The sequence below is a fragment of the Rhinatrema bivittatum genome, chromosome 7 (assembly GCF_901001135.1).
Source record: "Rhinatrema bivittatum chromosome 7, aRhiBiv1.1, whole genome shotgun sequence".
Lineage (NCBI taxonomy): Eukaryota > Metazoa > Chordata > Amphibia > Gymnophiona > Rhinatrematidae > Rhinatrema > Rhinatrema bivittatum.
The window spans coordinates 303,898,067-303,924,564 of NC_042621.1; positions in this window are offsets into that span (position 1 = coordinate 303,898,067).

The window sequence follows — 26,498 nt, forward strand, 5'->3', positions numbered from 1 at the left end:
CAAGCTCGTTACATTTGCTTATGGAGCCGGAATCTGATGTTGTTGGAGGTAGAGAGTGGGGATAGAGTATGGAGATATCATTATGAAAGATGAGGAGAGAGAGAAAGGGTGATGGTGGAAGTGATCTGGCATACAGATAAACTAGAATGACAAATCAGGGAGTAGTAGGGTGGGGGGATGAGTGAGGTAGGAGCAAGGGAGAGGAGAGAGTGGAGGCTCCAGGTAGGAAACGGCAAGAGAGTTTCTGTGGGGGGAGGTGCTGGACAAATCAGAAGCTGGGAGGGGCCGGCTTGAGGGTACAGGAGAGGGGTGGCAAGAATGTATGGTAGGAGGTGGGGAAGAACGTGGGTAAGAGTAGAGGGAAAGGGGAATAAGGAGGACAGCACGGATGGCTATTAAGGGGGCAGACTGTCTGCACAGCATCTGTTTGAGAGGCAAATACGCGAGTGCCGTTTCTACTGATGTCAGTTTGCTGATTAACGATTCTGGGATCACAGTGTATGTGAAGTCCGTGCTAATCTGAGCCAATTTAAGTGGCTCTAAAGCCCCTGGGGCAGCTCGGTGAGCGAAACTCGGCCAGAGTCCGGCAAGATTCAATAAAGTCCATTTTACCGATTCCACCTTGTTGTTTGTTTGCTGTTAGCCATCTTGGATCGGTTACCAGTTTGTTTAATTGGTTTGGGGTAATAACCGCCGCAACAAGCAAGCTACTCCCACGCTTATTTGCTTACCCAGACTGTGCTGCCTTGTTGGTTGTTGCCTGAATGAAATCCTCTTTTCCACATTTCCTCTTGCCATTGAAGCATAGAGCAATGTTGGTTGTTGGATTACAGTGGGCTCTGGCAGAACAAGGCCTGTGATGAAGAGACACCCACTCTCTCAACTTGTACCCTTGCATAACGCATTTTCTGCACTGGAAAGCACAGAAGCTCCAGCAACAGGAGAGGAAGCGATCGATGTATGAGAGGGATGCAGTCATCCAATGCACCAAAAGGTGGGAAAGAAGGGCGAAGTGTTGCTCGCTGGAGATTTTAACATGTCGGATGTAGACTGAAGAGTCCCTTCTGCGAATCTACTAGAAGTAGAGAGATAGTGGATGCCTTTCAAGGGGCTCTGTTCAAACAAATGGTAATGGAACCCAGGAACGAGGGTGTGATCCTCGATTGAGTGCTCACTAATGGGGATGTATCTAATGTGCATGCAGGTGCCCACCTGAGCACCATTGATCATCAGACGGTATGGTTTGATATAGCAAATAGGATACAGAGAAGTCGCACGAAGATCTGGGTTTTGAATTTCAAAAATATGGACTTTGTCAAAATGGGAACATAACTAGAAGTCTGGGGGAAAATGGATGAGGTGGACCAACACTGGGCCAAATTAAAAGGAACTATTATAAAGGCCACAAATCCCTATTCGGGTCGATACAGTAAAGTCCGCGGGAGAGCGGGCGAACGCCCAGACCACTGTCCTGTGCGTGCGATTCTGTATGGAAATTAGGCCCGGCGGTAAAAACAGGTAAAAGAGGCGCTAGGGACACTAGCACGTCCCTAGCGCCTCCTTTTGGACTGGAGCGGCGGCTGTCAGCGGGTTTGACAGCCGACGCTCAATTTTGCCGGCGTCGGTTCTCGAGCCCACTGACAGCCACGGGTTCGGAAACCGGACGCCAGCAAAATTGAACATCCGGTTTTCGAGCCGCGGGCCGACTTCAAATTTATTTATTTATTTATTTTACTTTTGGTAACTTTAGGGACCTCCGACTTAATATCGCCATGATATTAAGTCTGAGGGTGCACAGAAAAGCAGTTTTTACTGCTTTTCTGTGAATTTTCCCGGTGCCCGAAGAAATTAGCGCCTACCTTTGGGTAGGCGCTAATTTCTGAAAGTAAAATGTGCGGCTTGGCTGCACATTTTACTTACTGAATCGCGCGGGAATACCTAATAGGGCCATCAACAGGCATTTGCATGTTGCGGGTGCTATTAGGTTCGAGGGGGGTGGATGCGCGTTTTTGGCCCCTTACTGAATAAGGGGTAATGCTAGCGCATCGAAAACGTGCATCCAATGGAGGGTTAACTGTATCGGCCCGTATGTTAGAAAAGTAAACTAAGTAAGAGGCAAAAGAAACCGATCTGGTTCTCAAAGGAGGTAGCTGAAAAAATACAGGCAAGAAGAACAAGGTTCAAGAACTACAAATGATCCCAAAAAGAGGAAGACAAGGAAGAATACTTAGTGAAGGCGACAAAGAGAGAAATCAGGAAAGCAAAACATCAGATGGAAGAAAGGAATGCCCAAGAGGTAAAGTGAGGTGACAACATTTTTCAGATATATCAAAGAAAGGAAGATGGCTCGAGGTGGTAGAATGAAATTAAAAAGTGACAAAGAGCAATGTGTGAAGAAAGATGAGGAAATAGAAATATTAAACACATAGTTCATTTTGGTATTCACTAAAGAAAACCGCGAAGAAGGATTGTTGCTGGTTTACAAAACCATGGATGGCAGTGGGGGTAGATGAAACCACGTTTAGAGAACAGAATATATGGGAAGAGCTAGGAAAACTGAAAGTGGACAAGGTCGTGAGGCCGGATGAGGTACATCCGAGGATACTGAGGGAGCTCAGAGATGTGCTGGCGGCTCCGCTGCACGACCTGTTCAATAGATCCCTGGAAACGGGAGTGGTGCCACCGAGTGATTGGAGGAGAGCAGTGGTGGTCCCGCTTCAAAAGAGGGGGAACAGAGAGGAGGCTGGAAACTACAGGTCGGTTAGCCTCATCTTGATGCGAAAATTAATGGAGACGCTGCTGAAGGAAAGGATAGTGACTATCTACAATTGGGTGGGTTGCTGGACCCAAGACAGTATATATTCACCAGGGGAAGGTCCTATCAGATAAATCTGATTGACTTTTTTGATTGGGTGGCTAGAGAACTGGATCGAGGAAGAACGCTCAATATGATCTACTTGGATTTCAGCAAAGCTTTTGATACGTCCCACATAGGAAGCTCATATATAAAATGAGAAACTTGGGAGTGAGCACCAAGGAGGTTGTGTAGATTCCTGTCAGTAAACCAGTTTGTAGGCAGTGTGAGATGGTAAATGGAACCTACTCTGAAGAAAGAGCCGTGTTAAGTGGAGTGCCACAGGGATCGGTGTTGGGACTGGTTCTGTTCACTATCTCGGCGTTGGTTTTCCTTAACGGCGAACGGTAGTCACGAAAACCGACACCGTCGGCGTCTGTATTTGTGGCTGTCTGCTGGTAAGGAAAACTGACACCGATAAACTCGGCGACGGTTTTTGTGATGGGTCCAGCTGTCAATTTTTTTCTTTTACTTTTATTTCTTTTATTTTTCATCCTACTTAATATCACAACGATATTAAGTAGGAGGCAGTACAGAAAAGCAGTTTTTTTCTGCTTTTCTATACTTTTTTTTTTTATACGCACAGCTATTAACGCCTGCTCCAGGCAGGCGTTAATAAATGACAGTTAAATGTGCGTCTGAGACGCACTTTTTTTTGCATCGATGATGATTGCTATTACATTCACTCTGCGTTGGACGCATGTTGAATATGCGCTAATCCCCTTATTGCATTACGGGATTGATTAGCGCCTGTTCTACCCACGTCCAACTGCAGGTTAACAGTGCGCTCGGCTCAGCGCACCGTATTGCATCGGCCCCTTTGTGAGTGACATTGCGGAAGGGATAGAAGGTAAAGTTTGTCTATTTGCAGACGATACTAAGATCTGCAACAGAGTGGACACACACAAAGGCGTAGCGAGAATGAAGAGCAATTTAAGAAAGCCTGACGAGTGGTCGAAGACTTGGCGGCTGGGGTGCCTCCTGTGTATTTTTGCAGTCTTCATAGTTAGCTCTTTTCTTATCTGATAAGTTACCTAGAAGATCCTTCTCTTCGCTTTGTAACCAGGATTGAGTCTGTCCTTTTTATTGTATTTGCCCCCTTAGGTGATATGTATTTTTTATCATATTTTCCTGGAATTGTGTCTCGATCCCCATATTGTGGACTTGGATTGAAATTAACAATGTTTCATTTATTTTGTGTTAAATGAATTTTCTTTTATTTTTTTCTGTTTATTGTCAAATCTGTTTTCTTAACAAGAGGATTCTTGGTTTTTGTATACGTAAAATAGCATAAATTAAAAAAAAAAAAAAAAAGACTTGGCAGCTGGGATTTAATGCCAAGAAATCAGTCATGCATTTGGGGTGCAGTAATCCAAAAGAGCTGTAGGTGATGGGGCGAAGGGGGTGAAAGACTGATGTGCACGGAGCAAGAGAGGGACCTTGGGAAGATTAGTGTCTGGGGATCTGAAGATGGTGAAGCAATGAGACAAGGCGATAGCTAAAGCCAGAAGAAAGCTGGGCTGCACAGAGAGAGGAAGAACCAGTAAGGAAAAGGAGGTGATGATGCCCTTGTACAGGTCCTTGGTGAGGCCTCGCCTGGAGTACTGTGTTCACTTCTGGAGACCGAATCTCAAAAGGACAGACAGGATGGAGGTGGTCCAGAGAAGGGTGACCAGAATGGTGGGGGGGGTCTGTATGGGAAGACTTATGAGGAGAGGCTGAAGGATGTCCATATGAACACCTGGAAGAGAGGGGAGATACAATGCAGACCTTCAGTTACCTGAAAGGTTTTAATGATGTATGATTTAGAGCCTCTTCTGTTGGAAAGGAAATAGTAGAACTAGGGGTCATGAAACGAAACTCCAGGGAGGACGACTCCGAACCAATATCAGGAAATATTTCTTCATGGAGAGGGTGGTGGTGGGTGCCTGAAATGCCCTCGTGGAAGAGGTGGTGAAGATGAAAACAGTAAACGGATTCAAAAGGGCATGGGATAGACTAGAGGCTGGAAATGAAGAAAAGGGTGCACGGAGCAGCAGGTACTATCCTAATCAGAAGGCGCGGAGATTACTACCCTTAACCAATTAGCCTGAAGTTTGTGACTCAACTGCAACATTGCTCTCTGCTTTGATTGCGGCGGGGAAAAGGGCGAATTAGATTCAGAATGCCAACGCTGGGCCCTGCCCCGACTTTTATGGATACCGATATGCTGACAGTAGGGAAAAAGCACAGGACCGCTTCTGCGGCCAAGCCCAAATAGCAAAGCGCCTTCAAGCAGCACTGTCTAAATTACCCTGAAGGCTGCTCACCCTGCAAAAAAACAATTTCATAATGGGTTTGACAGTTTGCTTAGTTTAGATTGTAAATATTGCTACCCTAAACATAAGGCTCGGGGGTAACACGAACGGAGCAGCAGTTACTACTCTCAGCAGAAACATGGGGGTGACCTGCACGGAGCGGCTGTTACTGCCCTTAACAGAAACATGGGGGTGACCTGCACGGAGCGGCAGTTACTACCCTTAACAGAAACATGGGGGTGACCTGCCCGGAGCGGCAGTTACTACCCTTAACAGAAACATGGGGGTAACCTGCACGGAGCGGCAGTTACTACCCTTAACAGAAACATGGGGGTAACCTGCACGGAGCGGCAGTTACTACCATAAGAAGCTTGCTGGGTAGACTGGATGGACCATTGGGTCTTTATCTGCCATCATTACTATGCTGTTCCCCAGGAAGTTTTCAAGTGGGATGCTGAAGAAAATATAATACATAGCGTGCTGGTGGCTTGAAGGAAATGGGAGGAAGTGAGAGCGTGGGGGATACCTGCAGTAGGCACCAGAAGTCGGAGTGCAACGGTAGCAGAATTCAAGCATATTTGGGGCACAGAGGGCGATGATGACAGATTGAGGAGGGTCTGCAGTAAATCAGTGGGCAGGTAGCAAGTAGGTGCTATTGGGCATGTGTCTGCCTTCCCCCAACTTAGGGCTGCCAAGAAAAGTCCCCATGTCTTCAGGGATTAATCTCGGCCATATCCCACTGCACCCGCGGAAGGCCCCAGCTTCCCGTGCCGTGAACTGGCAAAGAGCTTCTGGGGGTAGAGAAGCCTGTAAAGGAAGCTACTTACTCTCTGCGCCTTTTCAGGCCACTCTAGCGTTATTTCCAACTCTTCCTTAACAAGAAGAAGAAGAAAAAAGAGGACACTTACTCTGAATTGCTTGCGGGCTTTCAAAGTTCATCCCAAGCAGTCTGCGAGAGGACAAAGCTATTTTACCAGGCTGGCAGATTAGACACATTACCGCCGCTTAACAAGCATAGCAAAACATCAGTCAAAAGCAATAAATTTAAACTTAATGAAATCTCCATTTGCCTACAGTGTGTTTCGCTGCGGCATTTTCTGCCTTACCACGCTGCTTTGATAAGGGGTTTTTTGTTTTTTTTTTTTTGAATGCAAAGGAAGTGGCTTCAAATCTGAGCCTTTGTGACCAATGGCACATTCTAGCACTTAGGTTTCATCAGAACGTGCCCCGTGGCAGGGCTGAGCCTCCGCTGCTAACAGGACTTTGCTTTCCATTATTGGCCTCTGATGATGGATTTTACTGCCTTTAACTGATAAATACATCCAGCAGCTCACCTTTCAAGAATGTGCTCCCAGGAATTGATTTGACAAACAAATGACAATTAGCGCCTCCCCGCCGCGCCTGTGCGGGGAAAGCTTGCTGGATTGAACCTGAGCCTGTTTTTTAACATTTTCAGATGAGTGGGAGCGCGGGAGGGGACATTAGCTGTGGGCCACGGAATGGGCCGGCTTTTTTTTTTGAAGTCTAGGGCTGTTTGATCTAGTCCACGGCTTACCTGGCCGTTTCGTCCCCACTTCAAAGTTTGGGGACGACGACAGTGAGGCCTCCTCTACCTCAGAGCACTGCCAGGCACTTGAAAGCATTTCTGCTCATTATGCAAAAAAAAAAAAAAAAAAAGATGATGGGTTTTAATATGCATTTAATACGGTTCGTTAGCTGTAATGACACCAGCTTGCCGGTGCCATCGTCTTCCCAGAAAGATGGTGATTGAAATTTTAGTTAGTGGCTTGGCAGAAGGGGAGCGTTGAGCCTTTGAAGGTCCAGCGTCCTTCCAGAGTGAGAATAATTTTAACGAGCGTGGGGGCTACCTTGAAAATATTATTGCAGTTTTTTTAAAGCTTGCATAGTAAAAAACGGATTTGGTGGGGGAATAGATTTCCCCGAGTATTGTTAACTGTGGGGTGCGTTTTAGTGAAATCTAGCTGCCTAAGTATAGATTTAGAAAATATGATCTTGTGGACTGGTGGTGGGGGGGGGGGGAGGGGGGTAGGCATTCCCCCTCCCCCATTCCAGCGGCTAAATAAATTTTTATTTATTTAATACATTTAATGTATTTCCTAAATCAAATACTTACTAGGCAGTTTACGTTCCGATAGTCTTCATAAAAATTAGCTGATGAAAGATCGAGCAGCCCTGGGAGGGGGTGAGAGACACAGCTGCTGAGCACTGATTTTCCATTCTAAGTGGCTAAGTCTAGAACAGGACCGGTGCCCTATATTTACATGCACTACTAAGATGCCAACCAGAAAACCCTGGAAAGCCATGAGTAAACTGGATTATAATTACATAAATAGTAAACCTACCATACCAAAACAGCACTAACTGCCATTACTCAAACAGTAACAACCCTATGAAAAGGAAGCACTGCCAATATTATACCAGACCCTAAAACACCAATACACCTCCTATTAGAAAGACAGAACAAGCCAGGCTTCTGTAGATCTCTACACAGAAACTACATGCTAGCAGAATACCTCACCTTGGTCCCACATACAGAACATGGACAGACCCTCACGAAATATAGAATAAAGAGACCATAAAGTAAAAATAGAAACTTGTAAACAAAAACTGAAGTCAGAACCACAACCATCCAGACTCCGTATGCAGTACAACAATGGAAAAAAACAGAATCACCATGCTCATAAAATATCAGTATTAATAGTAATATCATACCAATAAAAAATAAATATTCCAAAACAGCTAACAAAAAGAACATCCAATAATTCAACTCATATACAAATAAAATATTTTAAAACAATACACATCAAATAATACTCAGTAATTAAAATTAATAAGGATAAAAACCCCCTCTCTCCATACCTGGAAACTTTTGGTCGCCCTGATATTATTATGGATTAGTTGGGGGAAGCAGAATGGGGGCACACAAACTCCCCCCCCCCCCCCCAATACCATACACATGCTCTCACACAAACACATGCTCTCTGTCCCCCCTACACACACACACACACACTGTGCTCCCTGGCTCCCCATACACACGCATGCTGTCTATCCCCATGCCCCCTCCACACTCATGCGCTGTCTGTTCTCCATACCCTGACACATGAATGAACTATCTGTCCCCTCCCACACATACATGTTCTGAAGCACAGATGCATACATGCTGTTTCTCTCTCATTTGTGGGACAGACACTGTTTCTTCAGCCACGGGGGCTCTGCTGCTGCTCCTGCTCTCTTTCATTCAGGCCCTGCTACCCCTATTAGGACTCTTCAGCTGGAAGGGCCCGGCCAACACTGCTCCAGATCCTCTCTTCCACGCTGGTCCTTTCTCCTGTCTGCTCAGAGCCCCTGCCTCCAGCCTCAGATTGGGCCTCCTTCTTCCCGCCTGCACATGCCTAATTCTCTTCCGGCCTGTGGGCGGGAAGAAAGCCCAGTCACCGCGGTCCTGCCACCAAAGTCCAGCCCCACGCTTCCCAGGCTGATACCCTCAAACCTGTGGCACTCTAGTTCAAGTGCTTCCACCAGCTGCAACCTATAGCCTGCAGCCTAAGATCAGTGGCCAAGGCTCTCAGGAGCCAACTAAATATTGCCATCTATATATTTGGTGCAATAGAGGCATTTTCCTGTGTGCCAGTAAATCCCAAACTATTTACTCCTACAATCTAGGATGGTGGGGCATGCTCGCCTTTAAAGCAGGCCCAGGGAGTTTCAGCTGGTCTTGCCTCCTCACAGGTGAACTGGACTGGCAAATCCAGCAGGTTCTGAGAAATGGTGGCCCTTCCAGGGATACAGAGTGGCTGCACCAGAGAAGCTGACAATTAATTAAGCGTGTGTATTCGTTTGAGATGAACAGGTAATCAGAAACAAAACAATATATTTTTCATTTTATTTCATTTAAAATGAAACAAATGGGACAGTGCACCTGAAAATAACAACAATTCTTATTTGCATTTCATTTTGCATCCCGCTGAAGGCAGGTAAAACTGCAGGGGCTATTTTTCTACTCATTGCAAGCCACTGAAGCCGGCCAGAATGGAGCTGGGGTGAGAAGGGACGAGGAAGGGGGAGTGCCAAAGATATAAACATTTTTTTCAACCAGCATACCACAGCTGGCACCCGCGTTGATCGACAATGAGTTCTTCATTTTTTTTTAACCTGAAACTGAAAGCAGCTTGCAGTTTTGAGCAGTCACCGGTTTGTATCCAGTCATTTTTCTGAGGCTGCGGCTTCTGAAGCTCTCAGAGCCAAAGTAAAGGTTTAAATAAAGATTTAGAAGAGACAGGAAGGAGAAACTTAAAGCAAGGTGGCTTGGGCTATCCATGAGACTCTTGTTCCCACTTTGCCCCACTTTTGGTATTCTGGAGTGCTGTTCCTCCGCCGCTGAAGTCTGCCTGCAAGTTTCATCAACACTGAATGGAAAACCAGTCTTGGAGCCCAAAACAGAGTGAATTGCTTCCCCCACTGACTCTCTTGGCAAATGAATGAATGGTACAAATAAATTCAATGTTTTTTTTAAATATGAAGCACGGAGGTACATTTTTACTCCTGGTGGAATTGCACACAAAAAATTACAAATTCTGCGCAAAACAATTATAAATACTGCACAGGATATTTTAAAATTTAGCAAAATTCTTCAGACTTTGTTTGATCAATAAGACAGTATAATTACTGTCTGTCTTATCTAGCTGAGTGGGAATCACAGCTTTCTGACCCAATGTCTCTTTCCTTTGGCGTGCCCCAGGGCCCTGTCCTGGCTCCTTCTCTTATTAACATATTTTAAATCTCCTTTGGCTACCCTAGTTCAGAACTGTGGGTTCAGGCTCTTGATTTATGCTGATGACATACAAATTGCTGGTATTTTTAATAGTAAAACTGTTAATTCAGTCAACTAACTTAATAACTAGCTATCTGCTCATCAACTCAGTTAATCATTAGGTGTGACCATTGATTCTAAAGTCTCCAGAGGTCACCATATCACAGTCGTTCGTTTTTTAAGATATATTTGGCGTCTGTGTCCATTTCTTAGATCATCTTGACATGATGCGTTCTCTTGTTGTTCCAAGAACTGATTACTGTCGTTCTCTTTTTCTTGGTCTTCTGGTTTCCCAAACTGAACGACTACAGCTTCTTCAAAATGCTGCGGCCAAGGTCATCTACGGTTACATAGGCAAAATCCAGAGCTTCGTTTGCTGTTCCCTCATATAGGGAACACTTTTTCCCCAGTCATTCGTGCTGAGTGAAAGTACTGGGGAGAGAGAGAGAGAGACCAATTAGTTGTGTTTTCATTGACCCTGCGCAATTGAGGGACTTTATCGGGGGTTAGACGCATTATACCCTCCCAACCTGCTTAAGGTGTGGCTCATTTGGAGTGGGTAGTGCTAGTTAGGATGCTGCCGTTTTCTTGGTTTATTACTTGAATTGCATGGTCGAATTGTCCTAAGACCATTCCCCCCCCCCCCCTCGATATATTTATGTTTACTGTGAGGAGATTGCTGTGATTTGTTTTCTCATTTTACTGCCTGTTATAGTTGGGTTTTTTTGTCAACAGTTTATCCTCAGTTTTTCTTTTCAATATGTTTGTATTTGAAATAATGTCAAACTTAATAAAATTTAAAAAAAGCATACATAGATTTAAACATAAATATTAAACAAAAACAAATGAAAATAACATAAAAAGCTGCCCGCTCCCCCATAACACCCAAAGCGTTCGGTCCCCTTCCCAGTTCTCTGTCTCTAATCCACCCCATCAGTTTTCTTCTCTCACCTCAGTAAGACCCCCCTATATTCTCTCTGCCTCTCCAGGCTTGACTCCGGGGGGGAAACATAGAGAAAAACCTCTCCTTCCCCACTTCTGGTTCTCTCTTACCTTCACCCAAGCTCCCTGTGTTCCTCTTCCGTTCAGGCTTCACTAGAACCCCCATTGCGGCCTCCTTCGTTTGGGCCACACAGGCTGGTACCGCAGGCTCTTTTCGTCCAGCCTGTGTTGCGCCCACATCAAGCCTCCCGCCTGTCTTCCTGTCCACGTAGGCCAGCCCGCTGCTGCTCCTTCCTCGCTTCCAGCCCGCGCAGGCCTCCCCTGCTGTTGCGGCTCTTTCCTGGGACTCCCATGCCGAATTCTGTGAGGCAGAAATCTGCACTGGAGGGGAACTCTATGCAGCGCAGTATTCCATAAGCAGTTCTGCTGGACTGAACCAATCTGCAAGGGAGGGGAACTCTGTGCAGCGCAGAATTCCATAAGCAGTTCTGCTGGACTGAACCAATCTGCACGGGAGGGGAACTCTATGCAGTGCAGTATTCCATAAGCAGTTCTGCTGGACTGAACCAATCTGCACGGGAGGGGAACTCTGTGCAGCGCAGTATTCCATAAGCAGTTCTGCTGGACTGAACCAATCTGCACGGGAGGGGAACTCTATGCAGCGCAGTATTCCATAAGCAGTTCTGCTGGACTGAACCAATCTGCACGGGAGGGGAACTCTGTGCAGCGCAGTATTCCATAAGCAGTTCTGCTGGACTGAAACCAATCTGCACGGGAGGGGAACTCTGTGCAGCGCAGTATTCCATAAGCAGTTCTGCTGGACTGAACCAATCTGCACGGGAGGGGAACTCTGTGCAGCGCAGTATTCCATAAGCAGTTCTGCTGGACTGAACCAATCTGCACGGGAGGGGAACTCTGTGCAGCGCAGTATTCCATAAGCAGTTCTGCTGGACTGAACCAATCTGCACGGGAGGGGAACTCTGTGCAGCGCAGAATTCCATAAGCAGTTCTGCTGGACTGAACCAATCTGCACGGGAGGGGAACTCTGTGCAGCGCAGAATTCCATAAGCAGTTCTGCTGGACTGAACCAATCTGCATGGGAGGGGAACTCTGTGCAGCGCAGAATTCCATAAGCAGTTCTGCTGGACTGAACCAATCTGCACGGGAGGGGAACTCTATGCAGTGCAGTATTCCATAAGCAGTTCTGCTGGACTGAACCAATCTGCACGGGAGGGGAACTCTGTGCAGCGCAGAATTCCATAAGCAGTTCTGCTGGACTGAACCAATCTGCATGGGAGGGGAACTCTGTGCAGCGCAGAATTCCATAAGCAGTTCTGCTGGACTGAACCAATCTGCACGGGAAGGGAACTCTGTGCAGCACAGTATTCCATAAGCAGTTCTGCTGGACTGAACCCTGCAGTTGGACGCGGTGTGACACCTCGTGAGACGCCAGCCTCCTTCCATCATGCTCTCCAATGCACCAGCCGCTCTGCTAGGCCATTTGCCCGAGGTGGCAGCCCTAATGAGGTTTCTCTGCACCAAGTCCTTGACGTCCTTAGGTGTGAAAGGAGACCCGTTGTCTGTCACAAGCTGCAAGCGGGTGTTGCAGCAGACGTTTGTCAGGATATAATCACCTGCTGCATCCATAACACAGCCTACCAGCTGCAATTCTTTCCTGCACGCAGAACCTTTTACTGGTTGATTCTCAAAGTTTTAAACCATGGTATAGAAAATTAATTTTCATGACTGCAATTGTTGATTTTTTTATATGGTAAAATCATGGACTTTTTGACCATTTCTACCTATTGTTTTTTATATTTGTGACTGGTTGCCTTAGTTATTTCTGTGCCCAAAACACCCAAGTTCCTACTATACCAACTTGCATATGTTTCAGATGAGAGTGATTTTTATCTTTCTTTTTGTAGTCACGAAAATTAAATGTCATCATTTAGTTGAATAATCCTGGCATGTATGCGAGTTATGCCATTGAAGTCTATGGGGATGAATGATATAAGACATATTTAAGAGGATGATGCCATTCAATTCTGGGCTGTATTTTCAGCCACATTATGTCTCGAAACGTTCTTTCATGCTACTCAACTTTGGTTGGAGAACGTCCTAAGGTCAGCAACAAAATGACTAGAGGTATATAGAATATATTATAAATATATTTATAAATGATCTGGAAAGGAATACGACAAGTGAGGTTATCAAATTTGTGGATGATACAAAATTATTCAGAGTAGTTAAATCACAAGCGGATTGTGATACATTACAGGAGGACCTTGCAAGACTGGAAGATTGGGCACCAAATGGCAGATGAAATTTAATGTGGACAAGTGCAAGGTGTTACATATAGGGAAAAATAACCCTTGCTCTAGTTCAGGGGTCGGGAACCCATGGCTCGCGAGCCAGATATGGCTCTTTTGAGGGCTGCATCTGGCTCGCAGACAAGTGTCGCCACACTTTCCAGTCCCCCGCTGACCCAGCTGCTCCCTGGTCCTCCTCCGCCCGGGCTTAAAATGCTGTCAGCCCGGGCAGAACGCGGCAGAACAGCTGGAGTTGGCGGCACCGGCGTGCTCTCTTCTTTCTGCCCCCCGCGGCCCGGAAGAGGACGTGGTGAGCATCGGGTGCGTGCGCGGGAAGAAGAGGCCACGCTAGTGTCCGACGAAAACAAGGCTGTGCAGCGCGGCTCGGAGGAAAATAAAGAAGAGCTTCAACCGCGGCCGATGGGACTCCTCCTCCGCGAGGGCTGAAAATGAAGGAGGTTAGCGTTGGGAGGAGGCTGCTGCTGCCACGAGTTCCCGGGGTGGGGGTGGGGGAGAGAGAGAGTGAATGAGCGAGCAAGCATGTGTGTTTGAGATCCTGTGTGTGTGAGTGAGAGATTGCATGTATGTCTGTAATTGAGAGCCTGTATATGTGAAAGAGAGTATGTCTGTGATTGAGAGCCTGCCTGTGAGAGAGAGAGCATGAATGTAAGTTTACCATTGGGAGCCTGTATGTGTAAGTTTGTGATTGAAAACCTGTTTGTGTGAAAGAGTGTGTGTGTATGATTGAGATCCTTTGTGTGTGAGAGAGATCATGTGTGTGTATGATTAAGAGCCTGTGTGTATAAGTAAGAGAGAGAGCATGTGTGTCTGTGTGTGATTGAGAGCTGGTTTAGGTGAGGGAGCATGTGAGTATGTGATTGAGAGCCTGTGTTTAAATGAGAGAGAGACCATGTGTGTCTGTGTGTGATTGAGAGCTGATTTAGGTGAGGGAGCATGTGAGTATGTGATTGAGAGCCTGTGTGTAAATAAGAGAAAGAGAGGACATGTTTGTAAGCATGTGAATGAGAGTCTGTGTGAGAGAGAAAAAGACAGCATGTATTTATGTGATTGAAAGCCTGTGTGTGTGTGTAAGCGTGAAAAGATAGACAGCATGTGTGTAAATGTGTAATTAAGAGCCTATATAAGTGAGAGAGAAAAAACATGTGTATATGTGAGTACTGAGAGCATGTGTGTATAGGTGTGTCATTGAGAGCCAGTGTGAGAGAGAGCGCTGGTATGTGACTGAGAGAGAAGAAAGTTCCAAGCAAACCACCCCGCCTCCTGCTAATTCAAAACAATCTCAGGAGACCTGGATATCAAACGTTCCCAGGTATGCAGAGCAAAACAATTTTTGTATCCTTATTATTTTTCATTACTGGGTCTTTGTGTCTGCTATTTTGAAATATTTTGTTGGTATCTGGAAATGTTTAATATAAGTTTTTAATTATTGGATATTCCACTCATTAGCTGTTTCGAAATATGTTCTTTTTGTTAGTACAGTTTTACTGCTGATGATTTTATATTTCTTGATTTGTTTTATAAGGATGGGTGATGTTTCTTTTTTCCTTTGTTACACTGCATACAGAGACTCTGGCTTGTTGCAGTTTCCAATTCAGTTTTTGTCTGCATGCTTCTAGTTATGAGTTTTGGTCTCTTTATTCTATGTTAGGTGAGGGACAGCACGTGATTCAGGTGAGGTTTTCTGCTGGCGTGTAGTTTCTGTGTAGGACTCTATAGCAGCCTGACTTGGTCCGTTTTCCTAATAGGAGATGTATTGGTGTCTTAAGGCCTGGTTCAGAGACTTATTGTACTTTAAAAGTGTGATCTTACATAAAATGCACACATTTACTTGTATTTAGTTTTAAACATGTTGTATGGCTCTCATGGAATTACATTTTAAAATATGTGGCGTTTATGGCTCTCTCAGCCAAAAAGGTTCCTGACCCCTGCTCTAGTTACGCGATGTTAGGTTCCATATTAGGAGCTACCGCCCAGGAAAGAGATCTAGGCATCATAGTAAATAATACTTTAAAATTATCGGCTCAGGGAATGGTGAATAAAACAAAAAATGTCATAATGCACCATAATGCACCACTAGCAAAAGAATCGTATTATTATTTATACGTTAGTCCAAGTCTTTTTCCCCTGTTTAATGTAACCGCATTCTTACATGCTTGTTTATTGTTATAATGTAAACCGAAGTGATATGTAACTTTGCTACATGAACTTCGGTATATAAAAATGTTAAATAAATAAATAAATAAATAAATAATGCCTCTGTATCGCTCCATGGTGAGACCGCACCTTGAATACTGTGTGCAGTTCTGGTTGTCACATCTCAAAAAAGATATATTTGCACCAGAGAAAGTATGGAGAAGGGTGACCAAAATGATAAAGGGGATGGAACTACTGCCTTATGAAGAAAGGCTAAAGAGGATAGGGATTTTTATCTTGGAGAAGAGAAGGCTGAAGAATTGAACAGGTAAATATGAATTATTTACTCTGTCAGGTAATACCAGGACTAGGGGGCATTCCATGAAGTTAGCAAGTAGCTAAAACGAAATTGGAGAAAATTCTTTTTCACTCAATGTACAATTAAACTCTGGAATTAATTGCCAGAGGATGAGGTTAGGGCAGTTAGTGTAGCTGGGTTTGAAAAAGATTTGGATAAGTTCCTGGATATAAACTATTAATTAAGTTGTCTTAAGAAATAGCCACTGCTATTATTGGCATTAGTAGCATGGGATCTAGTTAATGTTTGGGTACTTACCAGGTAGTTGAAATCTGGATTAGCCACTGTTGGAAACAGCATGCTGGGCCTGGTTGTCCCTTGGACTGACCCAGTAGGCAACTTCTTATGTTCTTAATATGAGTGATGAAGGCAGGTAGAAAGTGTTGGGTTTGTTTACCCTAGAGAGCAGAAAACTGGGGGATGACTTGGTAGCAGTCTTCAAATACATAGGCAGAGTAATTTTTAAAAGGAATCTCCATAGGGAAATCACTGCTTTACCTGTGGAAAAGGTGTGATATAAAATTGCCTGCCTGATATATACACATATTTCCTGCATTCTCATAAGTTTTCCCTGGATTGAGTAGATGGTTGGGGAGAGGATTTTCAGAAGTATGTATGTAAATTTTCCTGAAAAATTTCTTAATATAATTGCGGGCAGGTAGTTTTGGTGATGTAATTTTGAAAGCAAATGTATGTGCTTAAGCTGGCTTTGAAAATTGGTGTAAAGTGTGAATTTGCTGACTTTCTTATGCAAGCTTGTGCAATAGAACCAGTTCTGATATCAGAAAAAGGGAAAGATTTTTTACTCCTGATATCCAAAAAATCAGGAAGCCTTTGCCAAATTCTGGATTTAAAGAAAATAAACACATTTCTAAAAAAAAGAAAAGTTCAAAATAACTCCCTCACTACCATCCTTCCTCTACTGGAGCTGGACGACTGGATGACCACTTTAGACCCAAAGGATATGTACATGCACGTTCCCATTCATCCCACACAGAGAAGAATACCTGCCAGTACTGTGCTCTCCTGTTCGACCTCTCCATGCCCAAGAGTTTTCACAAAATGCATGACAGTAGTAGCGGCTCATGTCAGGAAGAACGGTTTTTCCATATTTAGACATCTGAATAATATCAAGCAAGGCCGCGAGCAGCCTTTATATCCAAATTCTCCACTCCTTGGGGGTATCTACTTAATTATATAAATCAAATCTTAAGAACATAAGAACATGCCATACTGGGTCAGACCAAGGGTCCATCAAGCCCAGCATCCTGTTTCCAACAGAGGCCAATCCAGGCCATAAGAACCTGGCAAGTACCCAGAAACTAAGTATATCCCATGCTACTGATGCCAGTAAAAGCAGAGGCCCTGTTGTGCTCAGGGGTGGACCCTTGTCCTGGGGCAGTGGAGAACTGCTCCCTGGTAGGGACCAAGAAGCACCTGCCCCCCAGGGGGCGAAGCACTGGAGGAGACCCCTGCCAAGCACAGGCATTGCAGTTTTCCGGACGAGCCGGGCAAAACTGCCGAAGATGTCCGGAAGTGCCACAGTAAAGGCAAAGACTCTCCTTCCTCCGACGGAGATGTTCGGTCGGAGACAGTCGCCCATGGTTCACCTCCATGGGTTCCACCACGGAAGAAGGCGGTGGTGCTGAATTCTTGAGCTGGAAGTGGCTATAGTCCCTCAGGCACTGGAACTGCGATCCCAGGATGGCAGAGCTGTAGAGAAACTAAGTATAGTGAGTAGGCAGGGTATGCAGAGTTCAGGAATAGAACCTTGATGGTAAAACTCACACAATAGTCTCTTGAAGCAGTCCAGGAGGTGGAATGAAGCAGGCCCTCGAGGAGCGAGTACCTGGTTCCAGGGAAAGCTCTGAGAGAGAGATGATAACTCACTGGTGTTGTAGGCAGCGATGACTTCCTGGCAGAAGTGGTATTCAGAAGCAGGTCTGAGAACGTGGGCCCTCGAGGAACGAATACCGGTTCTAGACTGCGACCTGAAAGGCAAAAGAGAATAGGAATGTGAATCGTTTTTTGACGATTTAAAATATCGTCCGATATATTTTAAATCGTCAAAAATCGTTAGAGGCGATATTTAATAGGAATTCCCCCGATTTATCGTCAAAATCGTAAATCGGGGGAAGGGGGAGGGGAAGGGGGAGGGCGGGAAAACCGGCACACTAAAACATCCCTAAAACCCACCCCGACCCTTTAAAATAAATCCCCCACCCTCCCAAACCCCCCCCAAATGTCTTAAATTACCTGGGGTCCAGAGGGGGGGTCCCGTTGTGATCTTCCACTCTCAGGCCACGGGTGCGTTGAGAGAAATGGCACCGGCGCCATTTTGCTTCCTGTCCCCCGACGTCACGAGCGTAGGAGATCGCTCCCGGACCCCCAGGGACTTTTGGCCAGCTTGGGGGGGCCTCCTGATCCCCACAAGACTTGCCAAAAGTCCAGCGGGGGTCCGGGAACGACCTCCTGCACTCGAATCGTGTTGCCGTACGGCCGGCGCCATTTTGCAAAATGGCGCCGGCCATTTTGCCTCCAGTGCTTCAAATTTGATCATATTATGATCACTATTGCCAAGCGGCCCCACCACCGTTACCCTCTCTCACCAAATCCTGTGCTCCACTGAGAATTAGATCTAAAATTGCTCCCTCTCTCATCGGTTCCTGAACCAATTGCTCCATAAAAATGTCATTTATTCCATCCAAGAACTTTATATCTCTAGCATGTCCCAATGATACATTTACCCAGTCAATATTGGGGTAATTGAAATCTCCCTTACTACTGCACTACCAGTTAGCTTTTCTAATTTCTCTTAGCAATGAAAAGTTTGGAATTTATAGGAGCCCATCTGCCAACTCATAGGAACATAGTAATGAAGGCAGAAAAGGACCTAATGGTCCATGCCCAGGAAGTTTCTTACGTTAGTATCTGCCGCGCTGTGCAGGTTACCCCCTGTTTCTCTCTTACTGGGTAATGAGCCTTCTTGAAAATTCAGACAGTGCTGCTTGACGTGCTTTGTGTTGAGAACGGTGTTTTCGTGTGCCCATGGGCCTGAGCCCGATCCAGACCTTCAGGACCGAGCCAAGGGTTGACGGTGGCTCCGCATGGCTGAACAATCTTGCCCTCGACCAGGCTGGCAAGCTCCCATGGCCAACATCCAAGGATGTTGGAAGTTGAATGGTCCTCCGACCATTCCGGGCCCTTTCGGACCTGCTGCGAGCAGCATGGAGCAGCAGGCCTGGCCTGAGGTTGAGGGCAGACGGACCTTGAGACGTAGACATGAAGATTGATGCGACGGTATCACATGGCACGAAGACTTGGGTTGATGCAACGGCATCACATGGCACGAAGACTTGGGTTGATGCAACGGCATCCATGGACGAAGACTTGGGGTTGATGCAACGGCATCCATGGACAAAGACTCGGGGTTGATGCAACGGCATCCTTGGCAAAGACACTTGACATCCACATAGACAACATAAGGCATGGACATTGGCACTGTCTCTCAGGGCGCCCTACTCAGGCCACCCGCGGGACTGAGTCGCGGACCATCCTGTCCCAGTACGCGCCCTACACAGCCCCAGAGGCTGGTCACGGACCACGACGGGAGCGGGACAGCACAGGAACACACAACCAGGACTTGACGGCTCAGGAGCACAGGACAACCGTCCACCAGCAGGCTAGTCCACTCAGGAGTACTGCATCTGAGGGACCCCCGGCCTACCGGACCAGAAGGCTCGAGAGCGTTGAAGGCGACACGTAGGAAGGAACATCACGGAAGGCAGGAACACCAGGACGTAGAGGATCAAGACACCTGGACGAGGACCTCAGGCATGAAGACAGAACATGGCATGATGAGAAGACATCACGGTGAGGAGCTCCACAAGACGAGAAGACCTTACACAGGCTCTGGCAGGCAGGAGCCTCCAGAGTGAAGACTCCACGATGATGCAAGGCCAGGAACAACAGACGGAGCAGCCCTTTATAGGGCTGAAGCAGGAAACAGTCATCAAGGTAGGGCCAAGACACTTCCTGTGTCTGGCCCTTTAAATGAAGAAGGAAGATGCGGCCGCGCGCCTAGAGAGAGTGCAGGAGCTGTGCAGGACCGCGGACAGCGGCCTGCACCGTCGCCATCGCGGCAGAGCGTGAACAGAAGCAGGGCTGAGCCTGGGCGGCAGGCTCCAACGTCGGCAGCAGCTCCAGCCGCTGCAGGAGGCCCCGGGGGCAGCTCCAGCCGCCACTCTAGCCCGGGGTTGCGGCCTTAGCGCCGCAAAGAGGAAATCAGCGTCGGGGGCGGTCCCAGGCCCGAAGAAGGCCGCGGCTCCGGCTGCAGAAGCCAAGAAGACACAGAGCAGCCTCTGGGCCGCGTGGGCAGGCCGATGGTGGCGTCCTGCCGCCGCGATGGCGAAGAAAACGTGGTGAGTCAGTGAGCCTGCTCACGGGGGGACCCGCGGGCAGGGTTCATAACACTTTGCTTATGGACTTGGAGGTAGAAGCAGTCCTGTGCTTTTCTCTATCTGCGTATCAGTACCCCGGACTATAAAAGTTAGGGCCCATGTTAGTTGTTGTCTGCATCCAATTCCTCTTCCTCCCTCCCTTTCCCCTGCTGTCAAGGCAGAGGGCAGAGGCGGGGCCAACACTCATGCATAATTTGCTGTTTTAAAAGACATGTGCATACATTTGCCAGGGGATGTGGTTAGTGCAGTTAGTGTAGCTGGGTTTAAAAAAGATTTGGATAAGTTCTTGGAGGAGAAGTCCATTACCTGCTATTAATTAAGTTGACTTAGAGAATAGCCACTGCTATTACTAGCAACAGTAACATGGGATAGACTTAGTTTTTGGGTACTTGCCAGGTTCTTATGGCCTGGATTGGCCTCTGTTGGAAACAGGATGCTGGGCTTGATGGACCCTTGGTCTGAACCAGTATGGAGATTTCTTTGTGCATTGGTTATTTACTCTTTCAGATCATTCAAGGACTAGGGAGCACTCCATGAAGTTAGCAAATAACACATTTAAAACAAATCATAGAAAATGTATTTTTCACTCAACGCACAATTAAGTTCTGGAATTCATTGCCGGAGGATGTGATTAAGGAAGTCAGTGTAGCTGGGTTTAAAAAAAGATTTGGATAAGTTCCCAGAGAAGTCCATAAACTGCTATTAATCAAATTGATTTAGGGAATAGCCACTGCTTGTTACTGGCTTTAGTAGCATGGGATCTATTTAATGTTTGGGTACTTGCCGCATACTTGCATCCTGGATTGGTGTCACAGTTTCGCCTGCCGTTCAGCCTCTCCGGGATACCTCCCCACCAGCAGAGACCTCCAGTGAGCTCTGTTCCTAGCTCTTCGAGCCATTTCCTCACTGGAGCACCTGACTCATCCTGTGGTGCAGCCTCCTCTCCACCAGGGGTCCTCAGCGAGCTTCACCTCCAGCCTTGCCGGGCTCCGCCTTGCTGCTCGCACCACACCCAAGCTCCAGCCCCATTTAACCCTGCCTTGCCAGAGCCCAGACGCCTTTTCATGGAGTCACCCTTGGCTCTCTGGGCTAGCTGCTCTTACCTTGCTCCATGCCTTGAGGCCTCCGTGCCTTCCTGTATCTTGCTCTTTGTCTTCAGCCTACGCAGTCCTTACCTTGCCTTGTGGCCTCCACGTCTTCTGTCTCCTTGCACCTTTCTCTGTGGCCTACTCAGGCCTCTTCTTGCTTAGTGGTCTCCAGGCCTTATTCTTAGTGGCCTACGGGGCCTTCAGTGTTGCTGCCTTCGGGCCTCAGTGTTCTCTGCTCTGTGTTGTCCTCGTCTGCCCCTACCCTTATCTGCCTTGTCTAGTCCTGTCCTTGCCTGGTCATGTCGTGCCTTTCCCAGTGCAGTCCCCGGAATCCATTCATCCGGAATCCATTGCGTTTCCTAAGCCTGTGTCTGTATGCTGATCCTGTCCTAGTATAGTGTCCTGCTGCCCTCTTGTCCCAGTTATCCAGTCCTCAGCATCTTGCCAGTTCTGGTGTCCAGTCCTCAGCCTGTTCCATCATCCGGCCCTCAGCTTCCTCCTTGTTCCAATACTCGGACCTCTGCTTCCAGTCTGTCCCTGCCTGCCGCGTCCAGCCTGTGCCCGACCTCAGATTCCAGCTTATGTTTGCCCTGCCTTGTCCAGTTAAATCCAACTGGCCCCCCAGAGCCCAAGGGCTGGACCTGTGGGGGAAGGGGGCTGGCTGGGCAGAAGACCAGGCTAGCTTCCAGCCATAACCAGCCATGATGATCAGCCGTCGTAGCCAATTTCTGCTGGCCCCCCCCCAGAATGCAGGGGCGGAACCTGTTTGGGGGAGGGGACTGGCTGGGCTAGGCCCGAAGGCGAACCCATCTCCTGCCCTGTGGCACTGCCCTGCTCCCCAGAGGGTATTTCCTAGCCCACATGATGATTCACCACTGTTGGAGACAGGACGCTGGGCTTGGTGGATCCTTAGTCTGACCCAGTGTGGCAACGTTCTTATGTTCTTACGTTGTGTTTTTGGTTTATATGTCAAAGCATGGAAGGTAACAAGTGTGTTTTCACTCGCACGTCAGAAAGTGACAGCACGCGAGATTCGGAAAGAAAGAACGCATTCTCTCTAAACACCCCCTCTCTCCCCCCCCCCCCCCCCCCCCCCCACGTAACTTTTTCAGAGGGGATGTGCGTACAGCATCCATTAAGCGGGCACTTGCAGTTATATGAGGCAATGAGCTGATATATTTTTGCTCTGGAAAGCACAATTATCTTTCCAGCATGGTGTGAGAGGAAGAGGGGACTATTACATTTCTTCTCAGCTCCTATAGCTGGCGCTCCATACGTCCTGCCCAGCTCCTGTCAAGCTGTGGGTGACCCAGCAGAATCCTCTTGGTTGTCAGATACTTGGCGGCGGGGGAGGGGGGGGATTGGCTGTACATTAATTACTTGGAGACATGCTCTAATGGCACTGCCATTACCTGGAATCCTTATTAAGCTATCTCAAGCAGGGGTCTGTGGTTTCTGCTTGGAATATTAAACGCGAGCGTACAAGAGTCCTTTATTGTGGGGCAGACTTGGAAATGGTAATGCTGAATTGCTCTGTGTATTTGCAGGGTTTGATTGCCTGACATGATACACGCCTGGCTCGAAGGCTTCTCTCCTTACTGCTTGTATTTCCGGACTGTAAAGCACCCCTTTTGATGGGGGGGAATCTGTCATACTTGGCATTACAGCGGGCGAGAGCTGTCCCCTCAGCAACTCATCTCGGGCTGGAGCCGGCAACCAGAGCTCTTCTCCGTCCTGGGGAGATTTTTATGATGTGGGCATCGGAGCAGCTTAGACTGTGCCGTTCTGGTTCCATCAGTGAGCCAGCGGCAGTGTTATCTGATATAAGTTATTATGAGAGCGGCTCACTAATGACACTGCTGGACAGTGGTCAAAACTCTGCAGCAGCGTCGAGTTACCGACTGAACACCATTCCAAAACTTTTTTTTTTTTTTTTTTTTTGCAAAAGCACATTTCCCCTTTTCAGCGTAAGAGCTTCGGTCCCTCGCTAGCTGCACAGGCCCAGGGCAGTCACATGCTTGTGTTCAGCAGTGGCGGGTACAATTAGGAAGGACTGGGCCCCTGGCAGAAGAAATGATGGCGGTGAGCCCGGCGCAGCTACTCTGGGCCTCTCACTGGCTCCGTGTTACAGGAGCGTCCCTAAGAGGAATTCATTCCCTTACACCCCCACACCTCTACCCCCCCAACTACAGTACATTTTTTCTGAGATGCGGCGACCAGAATTGTACACAGTATTCAAGGTGCGGTCTCACCATGGAGCGATACAGAGGCATTATGACATTTTCCGTTTTATTCACCATTCCCTTTCTAATAATTCCCAACATTCTGTTTGCTTTTTTGACTGCCGCAGCCACACTGAACCGACGATTTCAATGTGTTATCCACTATGACACCTAGATCTCTTTCTTGGGTTGTAGCACCTAATATGGAACCTAACATCGTGTAACTATAGCATGGGTTATTTTTCCCTATATGCATCACCTTGCACTTATCCACATTAAATTTCATTTGCCATTTGTAAGACCAATCTTCCAGACTCACAAGGTCCACCTGCAATATATCCCAATTCACTTGTGATTTAACAATTTGGAATAATTTTGTGTCATCAGCAAATCTGATCACCCCACTCATTGTTTGAGAAGATAAGAGACGGTGGTGGGGACAGGAGTGTGTGTATGTGTGTGATAAGTTTTCAGTGTAAGTGGTATCAAGTGCTGGGAATACACAGTTACATGGATATGTGTTGTGTGTTTGAGAAGATGAGAGATGGCTGTGGGGACAGGGTTATGTGTGTGTTTGTGATGAGTTTTTAGTGTACAGTATGTGTTTTCAAGTGCTGGGAATACATAGTTACATGATTATGTGTTTTGCGAGGTGAGAGATGGCTCTGAGTCAGGGGAATGTATGTGTGTGATTAGTTTCCAATGTGAGTGATAACAAGTGCTGGGAATACAAATATGTTGTGTGTTTGAGAAGATGAGAGATGGCTTTGGAAACAGGGGTGTGTGTGTGTGATGGATTTTCAGTGTCAGTGGTATCACAGTCCTGGGAATACACAGTTACGTGGATATGTGTTGTGTGAGAAGATGAGAGCTGGCTTAGGGATAGGGAAATGTGTGTGTGTTTGTATGTGTGAGTATGTTAGATGAACTTTCAGTGTCAGTGGTATCACAGTCCTGGGAATACATGTTACGCGTGCCACCCGCGACAGCCCCGCAGCCCGGCCCTCTCACCTCTTCAGACGGACTCAAGCTGCTGGATCTTCTTCACTGGCGGCGGTGGGCCACCAGCTCCGGCCTCAGGTTCCCTCCGGTGCCTCGAGCCTTGCCAAGTTGCCCAGTGTTGCCAACCAGGATGTCCCTGCTCGTTGGGCCTCTCCGCGTGGCCCGCAGAGATGCCGCCACCAGCGCCGCGCCCCTTCCTAGGCATGCGTGCACAAGTGATTCTTTTAAAGGGCCCGCAGCGGGAACCTGGCCAAGGACCCAGATGCTGATATCAGACCCTTAAGCGTATAAAAGCTCAGGCCTCACTCCATAGCGTTGCCTTTGCAACAGGGATCCTCGTACTCCTTGTACTCGTTGCTATTCCTTGGATCATCTCATCGTGTGTTCCTGTCTTCCTGTGGTTCGTGGTTCCTGTTCTCCTAGTTACTGTTTGTCTATATGTGCGGTTCCTGTTTGTCTATATGTTGGATTGACTCCTTGGACTTGACCTCCGCTATGTCTGACTACTCTTCAGCTCTCCAGCCCCGGACTTCCGCCTCACCTGACTACTCTTCAGCTTCTCTCCAGCCCCGGACCTCCGCTATGTCTGACTACTCTTCAGCTTCTCTCCAGCCCCGGACTTCCGCCTCACCTGACTACTCTTCAGCTTCTCTCCATCCCCAGACCTCTGCTACGCCTGACTACTCTTCAGCTTCTCTCCAGCCCCGGACCTCCGCTCCGCCTGACTACTCTTCAGCTTCTCTCCAGCCCTGGACCTCCGCTACGTCTGACTACTCTTCAGCTTCTCTCCAACCCCGGACCTCCGCTCCGCCTGACTACTCTTCAGCTTCTCTCCAGCCCTGGACCTCCGCTCCGCCTGACTACTCTTCAGCTTCTCTCCAGCCCCGGACCTCCGCTCTGCCTACTCTTCAGCTTCTCTCCAGCCCCGGACCTCCGCTATGCCTGACTACTCTTCAGCTTCTCTCCAGCCCCGGACCTCCGCTCCGCCTGACTACTCTTCAGCTTCTCTCCAGCCCCGGACCTCCGCTCTGCCTGACTACTCTTCAGCTCTCCAGCCCCGGACCTCCGCTCCGCCTGACTACTCTTCAGCTTCTCTCCAGCCCTGGACCTCCGCTACGTCTGACTACTCTTCAGCTTCTCTCCAACCCCGGACCTCCGCTCCGCCTGACTACTCTTCAGCTTCTCTCCAGCCCTGGACCTCCGCTACGTCTGACTACTCTTCAGCTTCTCTCCAGCCCCGGACCTCCGCTCCGCCTGACTACTCTTCAGCTTCTCTCCAGTCCCGGACCTCCGCTCCGCCTGACTACTCTTCAGCTTCTCTCCAGCCCCGGACCTCCGCTCCGCCTGACTACTCTTCAGCTTCTCTCCAGCCCCGGACCTCCGCTCCGCCTGACTACTCTTCAGCTTCTCTCCAGCCCCGGACCTCCGCTCCGCCTGACTACTCTTCAGCTTCTCTCCAGCCCCGGACCTCCGCTCCGCCTGACTACTCTTCAGCTTCTCTCCAGCCCCGGACCTCCGCTCCGCCTGACTACTCTTCAGTTTCTCTCCAGCCCCGGACCTCCGCTACGTCTGACTACTCTTCAGCTTCTCTCCAGCCCCGGACCTCCGCTACGCCTGACTACTCTTCCACTTCTCCCCAGCCCCGGATCTCTGCATTGCCTGACCATGCCTGCCTTCTCCGCGCCCTTACCACTACCTTGCCTGACTACATTTGCTTGCTCCATATCGTGACTATTACTTGGACTGACTATACCTGCCTTCTCCATGCCCTAACCCTACGCTACAGACTCTCCTTCGTCCAGAGTTCTTCATCGCTTGCTGTTGCATCCATTGCTGCTCGATGCCCTCACTCCACCCTCTTTACCTCTGTGGCGACTCCCTCCAAGTCTGATGGACGGTTAGCTGCCGCGGCGTCTTCTTGCCATCTCTCTCTGGCGTCCCTGGATCGGCACGACGCTGCAGATCCGCCATGTTCCTGATG